The following is a 10,435-nucleotide window of genomic DNA, read 5'->3' as shown; positions in this document are numbered from 1 at the left end:
GAAATAAGTTTCACACAATGCTTCTGTGTAGTTTTTATTTGAAGATATTATTTTTCCCAATATAGGCCTCTTAGCGCTCAGAATGTCCAATTGCAGTTTCTACAGAAAGAGTGTTTCAGAAAGGCTCAATCAAAAGTAAGGTTCAACTCTGTTAGTTGAATGCACAGAACAGAAAGAAGTTTCATACAATGCTTCTGTGTAGTTTATATTTGAACATATTCTTTTTTCCACTATTACCCACTTAGCGCTACGAATGTCCAGTTGCATTTTCTACAGACAGAGTGTTTCAAAACTACTCAATGAAAAGTATGGTTTAACTCTGTTAGCTGAATGCTCAGATCAGAAAGAAGTTTCACAGAATGCTTCGGTGTAGTTTATATTTGAATATATTCCTTTTTCCACTACTACTCTCTTAGCGCTCCAAATGTCCAGTTGCATTTTCTACAGAAAGAGTGTTCAGATCTGCTCAATCAAGAGTATGCTTTAAATCTGTTAGCTGAATGCACAGATCAGAAAGAAGTTTCACAGAATGATTCTGTGTAGTTTATATTTGGAGACATTCCTTTTTCCACTATTACCCTCTTAGCGCTCCGAATCTCCACTTGAATTTTCTACAGAAAGAGTGTTTCAGAACGGCTCAATCAAAACTAAGGTTCAACTCTTTTAGTTGAACAAACAGAACAGAAAGAAGTTTCACACAATTCTTCTGTGTAGTTTTTATTTGTCGACATTCCTTTTCCCAATATAGGCCTCTTAGCGCTCAGAATGTCCAATTGAAGTTTCTACAGAAAGAGTGTTTCAGAACGGCTCAATCAAAAGTAAGGTTCAACTCTGTTAGTTGAATGCACATAACAGAAAGAAGTTTCATACAATGCTTCTGTGTAGTTTATATTTGAATATATTCTATTTTCCAATATTACCCACTTAGCGCTACGAATGTCCAGTTGCATTTTCTGCAGACAGAGTGTTTCAAAACTGCTCAATCAAACGTATGGTTTAACTCTGTTAGCTGAATGCTCAGATCAGAAAGAAGTTTCACAGAATGCTTCTGTGTAGTTTATATCTGAATATATTCCTTTTTCCACTACTACGCTCTTAGCTCTCCAAATGTCCAGTTGCATTTTCTACAGAAAGAGTGTTCAGATCTGGTCAATCAAAAGTATGGTTTAAATCTGTTAGCTGAATGCACAGATCAGAAAGAAGTCTCACCGAATGATTCTGTGTAGTTTATATTTGAAGACATTCCTTTTTCCACTATTACCCTCTTAGCGCTCCGAATCTCCACTTGCATTTTCTACAAAAAGAGTGTTTCATAACTGCTCAATCAAAAATATGTTTTATCTCTGTTAACTGAATTTACAGATCACAAATAAGTTTCACAGAATGCATCTGTGTAGTTTTTATTTGAAGATATTCTTTTTCCCAATGTAGGCCTCTTAGCGCTTAGCATGTCCAATTGCAGTTTCTACAGAAAGAGTGTTTCAGAACGGCTCAATCAAAAGTAAGGTGCAACTCTGTTAGTTGAATGCACAGAACAAAAAGAATTTTCACAGAGTGCTACTGTGTAGTTTATATTTGAATATATTCCTTTTTCCACTATTACCATCTTAGCGCTCCGAATGTCCACTTGCATTTTCTACAGAAAGAGTGTTCAGAACTGCGCAATCAAAAGTATGGTTTAACTCTGTTAGCTTAATGAACATATCAGAAATAAGTTTCACACAATGCTTCTGTGTAGTTTTTATTTGAAGATATTATTTTTCCCAATATAGGCCTCTTAGCGCTCAGAATGTCCAATTGCAGTTTCTACAGAAAGAGTGTTTCAGAAAGGCTCAATCAAAAGTAAGGTTCAACTCTGTTAGTTGAATGCATAGAACAGAAAGAAGTTTCACACAATGCTTCTGTGTAGTTTATATTTGAACATATTCTTTTTTCCACTATTACCAACTTAGCGCTACGAATGTCCAGCTGCATTTTCTACAGACAGAGTGTTTCAAAACTGCTCAATCAAAAGTATGGTTTAACTCTGTTAGCTGAATGCTCAGATCAGAAAGAAGTTTCACAGAATGCTTCTGTGTAGTTTATATTTGAATATATTCCTTTTTCCACTACTACTCTCTTAGCGCTTCAAATGTCCAGTTGCATTTTCTACAGAAAGAGTGTTCAGATCTGCTCAATCAAAAGTATGGTTTAACTCTGTTAGCTGAATGCACAGATCAGAAAGAAGTTTCACAGAACGATTCTGTGTAGTTTATATTTGGAGACATTCCTTTTTCCACTATTACCCTCTAAGCGCTCGGAATCTCCACTTGAATTTTCTACAGAAAGAGTGTTTCAGAACGGCTCAATTAAAACTAAGGTTCAACTCTTTAGTTGAACAAACAGAACAGAAAGAAGTTTCACACAATTCTTCTGTGTAGTTTTTATTTGTAGATATTCTTTTTCCCAATATAGGCCTCCTAGCGCTCAGAATGTCCAATTGCAGTTTCTACAGAAAGAGTGTTTCAGAACGGCTCAATCAAAAGTAAGGTTCAACTCTGTTAGTTGAATGCACAGAACAGAAAGAAGTTTCATACAATGCTTCTGTGTAGTTTATATTTGAACATATTCTTTTTTCCACTATTACCCACTTAGCGCTACGAAAGTCCAGTTGCATTTTCTACAGACAGAGTGTTTCAAAACTGCTCAATCAAAAGTATGTTTTAACTCTGTTAGCTGAATGCTCAGATCAGGAAGAAGTTTCACAGAATGCTTCTGTGTAGTTTATATTTGAATATATTACTTTTTACACTACTACGCTCTTAGCGCTCAAAATGTCCAGTTGCATTTTCTACAGAAAGAGTGTTCAGATCTGCTCAATCAAAAGTATGGTTTAACTCTGTTAGTTGAATGCACAGATCAGAAAGAAGTTTCACCGAATGATTCTGTGTAGTTTATATTTGAAGACATTCCTTTTTCCACTATTACCCTCTTAGCGCTCCGAATCTCCAATTGCATTTTCTACAAAAAGAGTGTTTCATAACTGCTCAATCAAAAATATGTTTTATCTCTGTTAACTGAATTTACAGATCAGAAATAAGTTTCACAGAATGCATCTGTGTAGTTTTAATTGAAGATATTCTTTTTCCCAATGTAGGCCTCTTAGCGCTTAGCATGTCCAATTGCAGTTTCTACAGAAAGAGTGTTTCAGAACGGCTCAATCAAAAGTAAGGTTCAACTCTGTTAGTTGAATGCACAGAACAGTAAGAATTTTCACAGAATGCTACTGTGTAGTTTATATTTGAATATATTCCTTTTTCCACTATTACCCTCTTAGCGCTCCGAATGACCACTTGCATTTTCTACAGAAAGAGTGTTCAGAACTGCGCAATCAAAAGTATGGTTTAACTCTGTTAGCTTAATGAATATATCAGAAATAAGTTTCACACAATGCTTCTGTGTAGTTTTTATTTGAAGATATTATTTTTCCCAATATAGGCCTCTTAGCGCTCAGAATGTCCAATTGCAGTTTCTACAGAAAGAGTGTTTCAGAACGGCTCAATCAAAAGTAAGGTTCAACTCTGTTAGTTGAATGCACAGAACAGAAAGAAGTTTCATACAATGCTTCTGTGTAGTTTATATTTGAACATATTCTTTTTTCCACTATTACCCACTTAGCGCTACGAATGTCCAGTTGCATTTTCTACAGACAGAGTGTTTCAAAACTGCTCAATCAAAAGTATGTTTTAACTCTGTTAGCTGAATGCTCAGATCAGGAAGAAGTTTCACAGAATGCTTCTGTGTAGTTTATATTTGAATATATTCCTTTTTACACTACTACGCTCTTAGCGCTCAAAATGTCCAGTTGCATTTTCTACAGAAAGAGTGTTCAGATCTGCTCAATCAAAAGTATGGTTTAACTCTGTTAGTTGAATGCACAGATCAGAAAGAAGTTTCACCGAATGATTCTGTGTAGTTTTTATTTGAAGACATTCCTTTTTCCACTATTACCCTCTTAGCCCTCCGAATCTCCACTTGCATTTTCTACAAAAAGAGTGTTTCATAACTGCTCAATCAAAAATATGTTTTATCTCTGTTAACTGAATTTACAGATCAGAAATAAGTTTCACAGAATGCATCTGTGTAGTTTTAATTGAAGATATTCTTTTTCCCAATGTAGGCCTCTTAGCGCTTAGCATGTCCAATTGCAGTTTCTACAGAAAGAGTGTTTCAGAACGGCTCAATCAAAAGTAAGGTTCAACTCTGTTAGTTGAATGCACAGAACAGAAAGAATTTTCACAGAATGCTACTGTGTAGTTTATATTTGAATATATTCCTTTTTCCACTATTACCCTCTTAGCGCTCCGAATGACCACTTGCATTTTCTACAGAAAGAGTGTTCAGAACTGCGCAATCAAAAGTATGGTTTAGCTCTGTTAGCTTAATGAATATATCAGAAATAAGTTTCACACAATGCTTCTGTGTAGTTTTTATTTGAAGATATTATTTTTCCCAATATAGGCCTCTTAGCGCTCAGAATGTCCAATTGCAGTTTCTACAGAAAGAGTGTTTCAGAAAGGCTCAATCAAAAGTAAGGTTCAACTCTGTTAGTTGAATGCACAGAACAGAAAGAAGTTTCATACAATGCTTCTGTGTAGTTTATATTTGAACATATTCTTTTTTCCACTATTACCCACTTAGCGCTACGAATGTCCAGTTGCATTTTCTACAGACAGAGTGTTTCAAAACTACTCAATCAAAAGTATGGTTTAACTCTGTTAGCTGAATGCTCAGATCAGAAAGAAGTTTCACAGAATGCTTCGGTGTAGTTTATATTTGAATATATTCCTTTTTCCACTACTACTCTCTTAGCGCTCCAAATGTCCAGTTGCATTTTCTACAGAAAGAGTGTTCAGATCTGCTCAATCAAGAGTATGCTTTAAATCTGTTAGCTGAATGCACAGATCAGAAAGAAGTTTCACAGAATGATTCTGTGTAGTTTATATTTGGAGACATTCCTTTTTCCACTATTACCCTCTTAGCGCTCCGAATCTCCACTTGAATTTTCTACAGAAAGAGTGTTTCAGAACGGCTCAATCAAAACTAAGGTTCAACTCTTTTAGTTGAACAAACAGAACAGAAAGAAGTTTCACACAATTCTTCTGTGTAGTTTTTATTTGTCGACATTCCTTTTCCCAATATAGGCCTCTTAGCGCTCAGAATGTCCAATTGAAGTTTCTACAGAAAGAGTGTTTCAGAACGGCTCAATCAAAAGTAAGGTTCAACTCTGTTAGTTGAATGCACATAACAGAAAGAAGTTTCATACAATGCTTCTGTGTAGTTTATATTTGAATATATTCTATTTTCCAATATTAATCACTTAGCGCTACGAATGTCCAGTTGCATTTTCTGCAGACAGAGTGTTTCAAAACTGCTCAATCAAACGTATGGTTTAACTCTGTTAGCTGAATGCTCAGATCAGAAAGAAGTTTCACAGAATGCTTCTGTGTAGTTTATATCTGAATATATTCCTTTTTCCACTACTACGCTCTTAGCTCTCCAAATGTCCAGTTGCATTTTCTACAGAAAGAGTGTTCAGATCTGGTCAATCAAAAGTATGGTTTAAATCTGTTAGCTGAATGCACAGATCAGAAAGAAGTCTCACCGAATGATTCTGTGTAGTTTATATTTGAAGACATTCCTTTTTCCACTATTACCCTCTTAGCGCTCCGAATCTCCACTTGCATTTTCTACAAAAAGAGTGTTTCATAACTGCTCAATCAAAAATATGTTTTATCTCTGTTAACTGAATTTACAGATCACAAATAAGTTTCACAGAATGCATCTGTGTAGTTTTTATTTGAAGATATTCTTTTTCCCAATGTAGGCCTCTTAGCGCTTAGCATGTCCAATTGCAGTTTCTACAGAAAGAGTGTTTCAGAACGGCTCAATCAAAAGTAAGGTGCAACTCTGTTAGTTGAATGCACAGAACAAAAAGAATTTTCACAGAGTGCTACTGTGTAGTTTATATTTGAATATATTCCTTTTTCCACTATTACCATCTTAGCGCTCCGAATGTCCACTTGCATTTTCTACAGAAAGAGTGTTCAGAACTGCGCAATCAAAAGTATGGTTTAACTCTGTTAGCTTAATGAACATATCAGAAATAAGTTTCACACAATGCTTCTGTGTAGTTTTTATTTGAAGATATTATTTTTCCCAATATAGGCCTCTTAGCGCTCAGAATGTCCAATTGCAGTTTCTACAGAAAGAGTGTTTCAGAAAGGCTCAATCAAAAGTAAGGTTCAACTCTGTTAGTTGAATGCATAGAACAGAAAGAAGTTTCACACAATGCTTCTGTGTAGTTTATATTTGAACATATTCTTTTTTCCACTATTACCAACTTAGCGCTACGAATGTCCAGCTGCATTTTCTACAGACAGAGTGTTTCAAAACTGCTCAATCAAAAGTATGGTTTAACTCTGTTAGCTGAATGCTCAGATCAGAAAGAAGTTTCACAGAATGCTTCTGTGTAGTTTATATTTGAATATATTCCTTTTTCCACTACTACTCTCTTAGCGCTTCAAATGTCCAGTTGCATTTTCTACAGAAAGAGTGTTCAGATCTGCTCAATCAAAAGTATGGTTTAACTCTGTTAGCTGAATGCACAGATCAGAAAGAAGTTTCACAGAACGATTCTGTGTAGTTTATATTTGGAGACATTCCTTTTTCCACTATTACCCTCTAAGCGCTCGGAATCTCCACTTGAATTTTCTACAGAAAGAGTGTTTCAGAACGGCTCAATTAAAACTAAGGTTCAACTCTTTAGTTGAACAAACAGAACAGAAAGAAGTTTCACACAATTCTTCTGTGTAGTTTTTATTTGTAGATATTCTTTTTCCCAATATAGGCCTCCTAGCGCTCAGAATGTCCAATTGCAGTTTCTACAGAAAGAGTGTTTCAGAACGGCTCAATCAAAAGTAAGGTTCAACTCTGTTAGTTGAATGCACAGAACAGAAAGAAGTTTCATACAATGCTTCTGTGTAGTTTATATTTGAACATATTCTTTTTTCCACTATTACCCACTTAGCGCTACGAAAGTCCAATTGCATTTTCTACAGACAGAGTGTTTCAAAACTGCTCAATCAAAAGTATGTTTTAACTCTGTTAGCTGAATGCTCAGATCAGGAAGAAGTTTCACAGAATGCTTCTGTGTAGTTTATATTTGAATATATTACTTTTTACACTACTACGCTCTTAGCGCTCAAAATGTCCAGTTGCATTTTCTACAGAAAGAGTGTTCAGATCTGCTCAATCAAAAGTATGGTTTAACTCTGTTAGTTGAATGCACAGATCAGAAAGAAGTTTCACCGAATGATTCTGTGTAGTTTATATTTGAAGACATTCCTTTTTCCACTATTACCCTCTTAGCGCTCCGAATCTCCAATTGCATTTTCTACAAAAAGAGTGTTTCATAACTGCTCAATCAAAAATATGTTTTATCTCTGTTAACTGAATTTACAGATCAGAAATAAGTTTCACAGAATGCATCTGTGTAGTTTTAATTGAAGATATTCTTTTTCCCAATGTAGGCCTCTTAGCGCTTAGCATGTCCAATTGCAGTTTCTACAGAAAGAGTGTTTCAGAACGGCTCAATCAAAAGTAAGGTTCAACTCTGTTAGTTGAATGCACAGAACAGTAAGAATTTTCACAGAATGCTACTGTGTAGTTTATATTTGAATATATTCCTTTTTCCACTATTACCCTCTTAGCGCTCCGAATGACCACTTGCATTTTCTACAGAAAGAGTGTTCAGAACTGCGCAATCAAAAGTATGGTTTAACTCTGTTAGCTTAATGAATATATCAGAAATAAGTTTCACACAATGCTTCTGTGTAGTTTTTATTTGAAGATATTATTTTTCCCAATATAGGCCTCTTAGCGCTCAGAATGTCCAATTGCAGTTTCTACAGAAAGAGTGTTTCAGAAAGGCTCAATCAAAAGTAAGGTTCAACTCTGTTAGTTGAATGCACAGAACAGAAAGAAGTTTCATACAATGCTTCTGTGTAGTTTATATTTGAACATATTCTTTTTTCCACTATTACCCACTTAGCGCTACGAATGTCCAGTTGCATTTTCTACAGAAAGAGTGTTTCAAAACTGCTCAATCAAAAGTATGGTTTAACTCTGTTAGCTGAATGCACAGATCAGAAAGAAGTTTCACAGAATGATTCTGTGTAGTTTATATTTGGAGACATTCCTTTTTCCACTATTACCCTCTTAGCGCTCCGAATCTCCACTTGAATTTTCTACAGAAAGAGTGTTTCAGAACGGCTCAATCAAAACTAAGGTTCAACTCTTTTAGTTGAACAAACAGAACAGAAAGAAGTTTCACACAATTCTTCTGTGTAGTTTTTATTTGTCGACATTCCTTTTCCCAATATAGGCCTCCTAGCGCTCAGAATGTCCAATTGCAGTTTCTACAGAAAGAGTGTTTCAGAACGGCTCAATCAAAAGTAAGGTTCAACTCTGTTAGTTGAATGCACAGAACAGATAGAATTTTCATACAATGCTTCTGTGTAGTTTATATTTGAACATATTCTTTTTTCCACTATTACCCACTTAGCGCTACGAATGTCCAGTTGCATTTTCTACAGACAGAGTGTTTCAAAACTGCTCAATCAAAAGTATGTTTTAACTCTGTTAGCTGAATGCTCAGATCAGGAAGAAGTTTCACAGAATGCTTCTGTGTAGTTTATATTTGAATATATTACTTTTTACACTTCTACGCTCTTAGCGCTCAAAATGTCCAGTTGCATTTTCTACAGAAAGAGTGTTCAGATCTGCTCAATCAAAAGTATGGTTTAACTCTGTTAGTTGAATGCACAGATCAGAAAGAAGTTTCACCGAATGATTCTGTGTAGTTTATATTTGAAGACATTCCTTTTTCCACTATTACCCTCTTAGCGCTCCGAATCTCCACTTGCATTTTCTACAAAAAGAGTGTTTCATAACTGCTCAATCAAAAATATGTTTTATCTCTGTTAACTGAATTTACAGATCAGAAATAAGTTTCACAGAATGCATCTGTGTAGTTTTAATTGAAGATATTCTTTTTCCCAATGTAGGCCTCTTAGCGCTTAGCATGTCCAATTGCAGTTTCTACAGAAAGAGTGTTTCAGAACGGCTCAATCAAAAGTAAGGTTCAACTCTGTTAGTTGAATGCACAGAACAGAAAGAATTTTCACAGAATGCTACTGTGTAGTTTATATTTGAATATATTCCTTTTTCCACTATTACCCTCTTAGCGCTCCGAATGACCACTTGCATTTTCTACAGAAAGAGTGTTCAGAACTGCGCAATCAAAAGTATGGTTTAACTCTGTTAGCTTAATGAATATATCAGAAATAAGTTTCACACAATGCTTCTGGGTAGTTTTTATTTGAAGATATTATTTTTCCCAATATAGGCCTCTTAGCGCTCAGAATGTCCAATTGCAGTTTCTACAGAAAGAGTGTTTCAGAAAGGCTCAATCAAAAGTAAGGTTCAACTCTGTTAGTTGAATGCACAGAACAGAAAGAAGTTTCATACAATGCTTCTGTGTAGTTTATATTTGAACATATTCTTTTTTCCACTATTACCCACTTAGCGCTACGAATGTCCAGTTGCATTTTCTACAGAAAGAGTGTTTCAAAACTGCTCAATCAAAAGTATGGTTTAACTCTGTTAGCTGAATGCACAGATCAGAAAGAAGTTTCACAGAATGATTCTGTGTAGTTTATATTTGGAGACATTCCTTTTTCCACTATTACCCTCTTAGCGCTCCGAATCTCCACTTGAATTTTCTACAGAAAGAGTGTTTCAGAATGGCTCACTCAAAACTAAGGTTCAACTCTTTTAGTTGAACAAACAGAACAGAAAGAAGTTTCACACAATTCTTCTGTGTAGTTTTTATTTGTCGACATTCCTTTTCCCAATATAGGCCTCTTAGCGCTCAGAATGTCCAATTGAAGTTTCTACAGAAAGAGTGTTTCAGAACGGCTCAATCAAAAGTAAGGTTCAACTCTGTTAGTTGAATGCACAGAACAGAAAGAAGTTTCATACAATGCTTCTGTGTAGTTTATATTTGAACATATTCTTTTTTCCACTATTACCCACTTAGCGCTACGAATGTCCAGTTGCATTTTCTACAGACAGAGTGTTTCAAAACTGCTCAATCAAAAGTATGGTTTAACTCTCTTAGCTGAATGCTCAGATCAGAAAGAAGTTTCACAGAATGCTTCTGTGTAGTTTATATTTGAATATATTCCTTTTTCCACTACTACGCTCTTAGCGCTCCAAATGTCCAGTTGCATTTTCTACAGAAAGAGTGTTCAGAGCTGCTCAATCAAAAGTATGGTTTAACTCTGTTAGCTGAATGCACAGATAAGAAAGAAGTTTCACCGAATGATTCTGT

The sequence above is a fragment of the Symphalangus syndactylus genome, chromosome 16 (genome assembly GCF_028878055.3).
Source record: "Symphalangus syndactylus isolate Jambi chromosome 16, NHGRI_mSymSyn1-v2.1_pri, whole genome shotgun sequence".
NCBI classification, from domain to species: Eukaryota; Metazoa; Chordata; class Mammalia; order Primates; family Hylobatidae; genus Symphalangus; species Symphalangus syndactylus.
The sequence above is the reverse complement of the archived record's forward strand: the minus strand, read 5'-3'. Positions refer to the sequence as shown.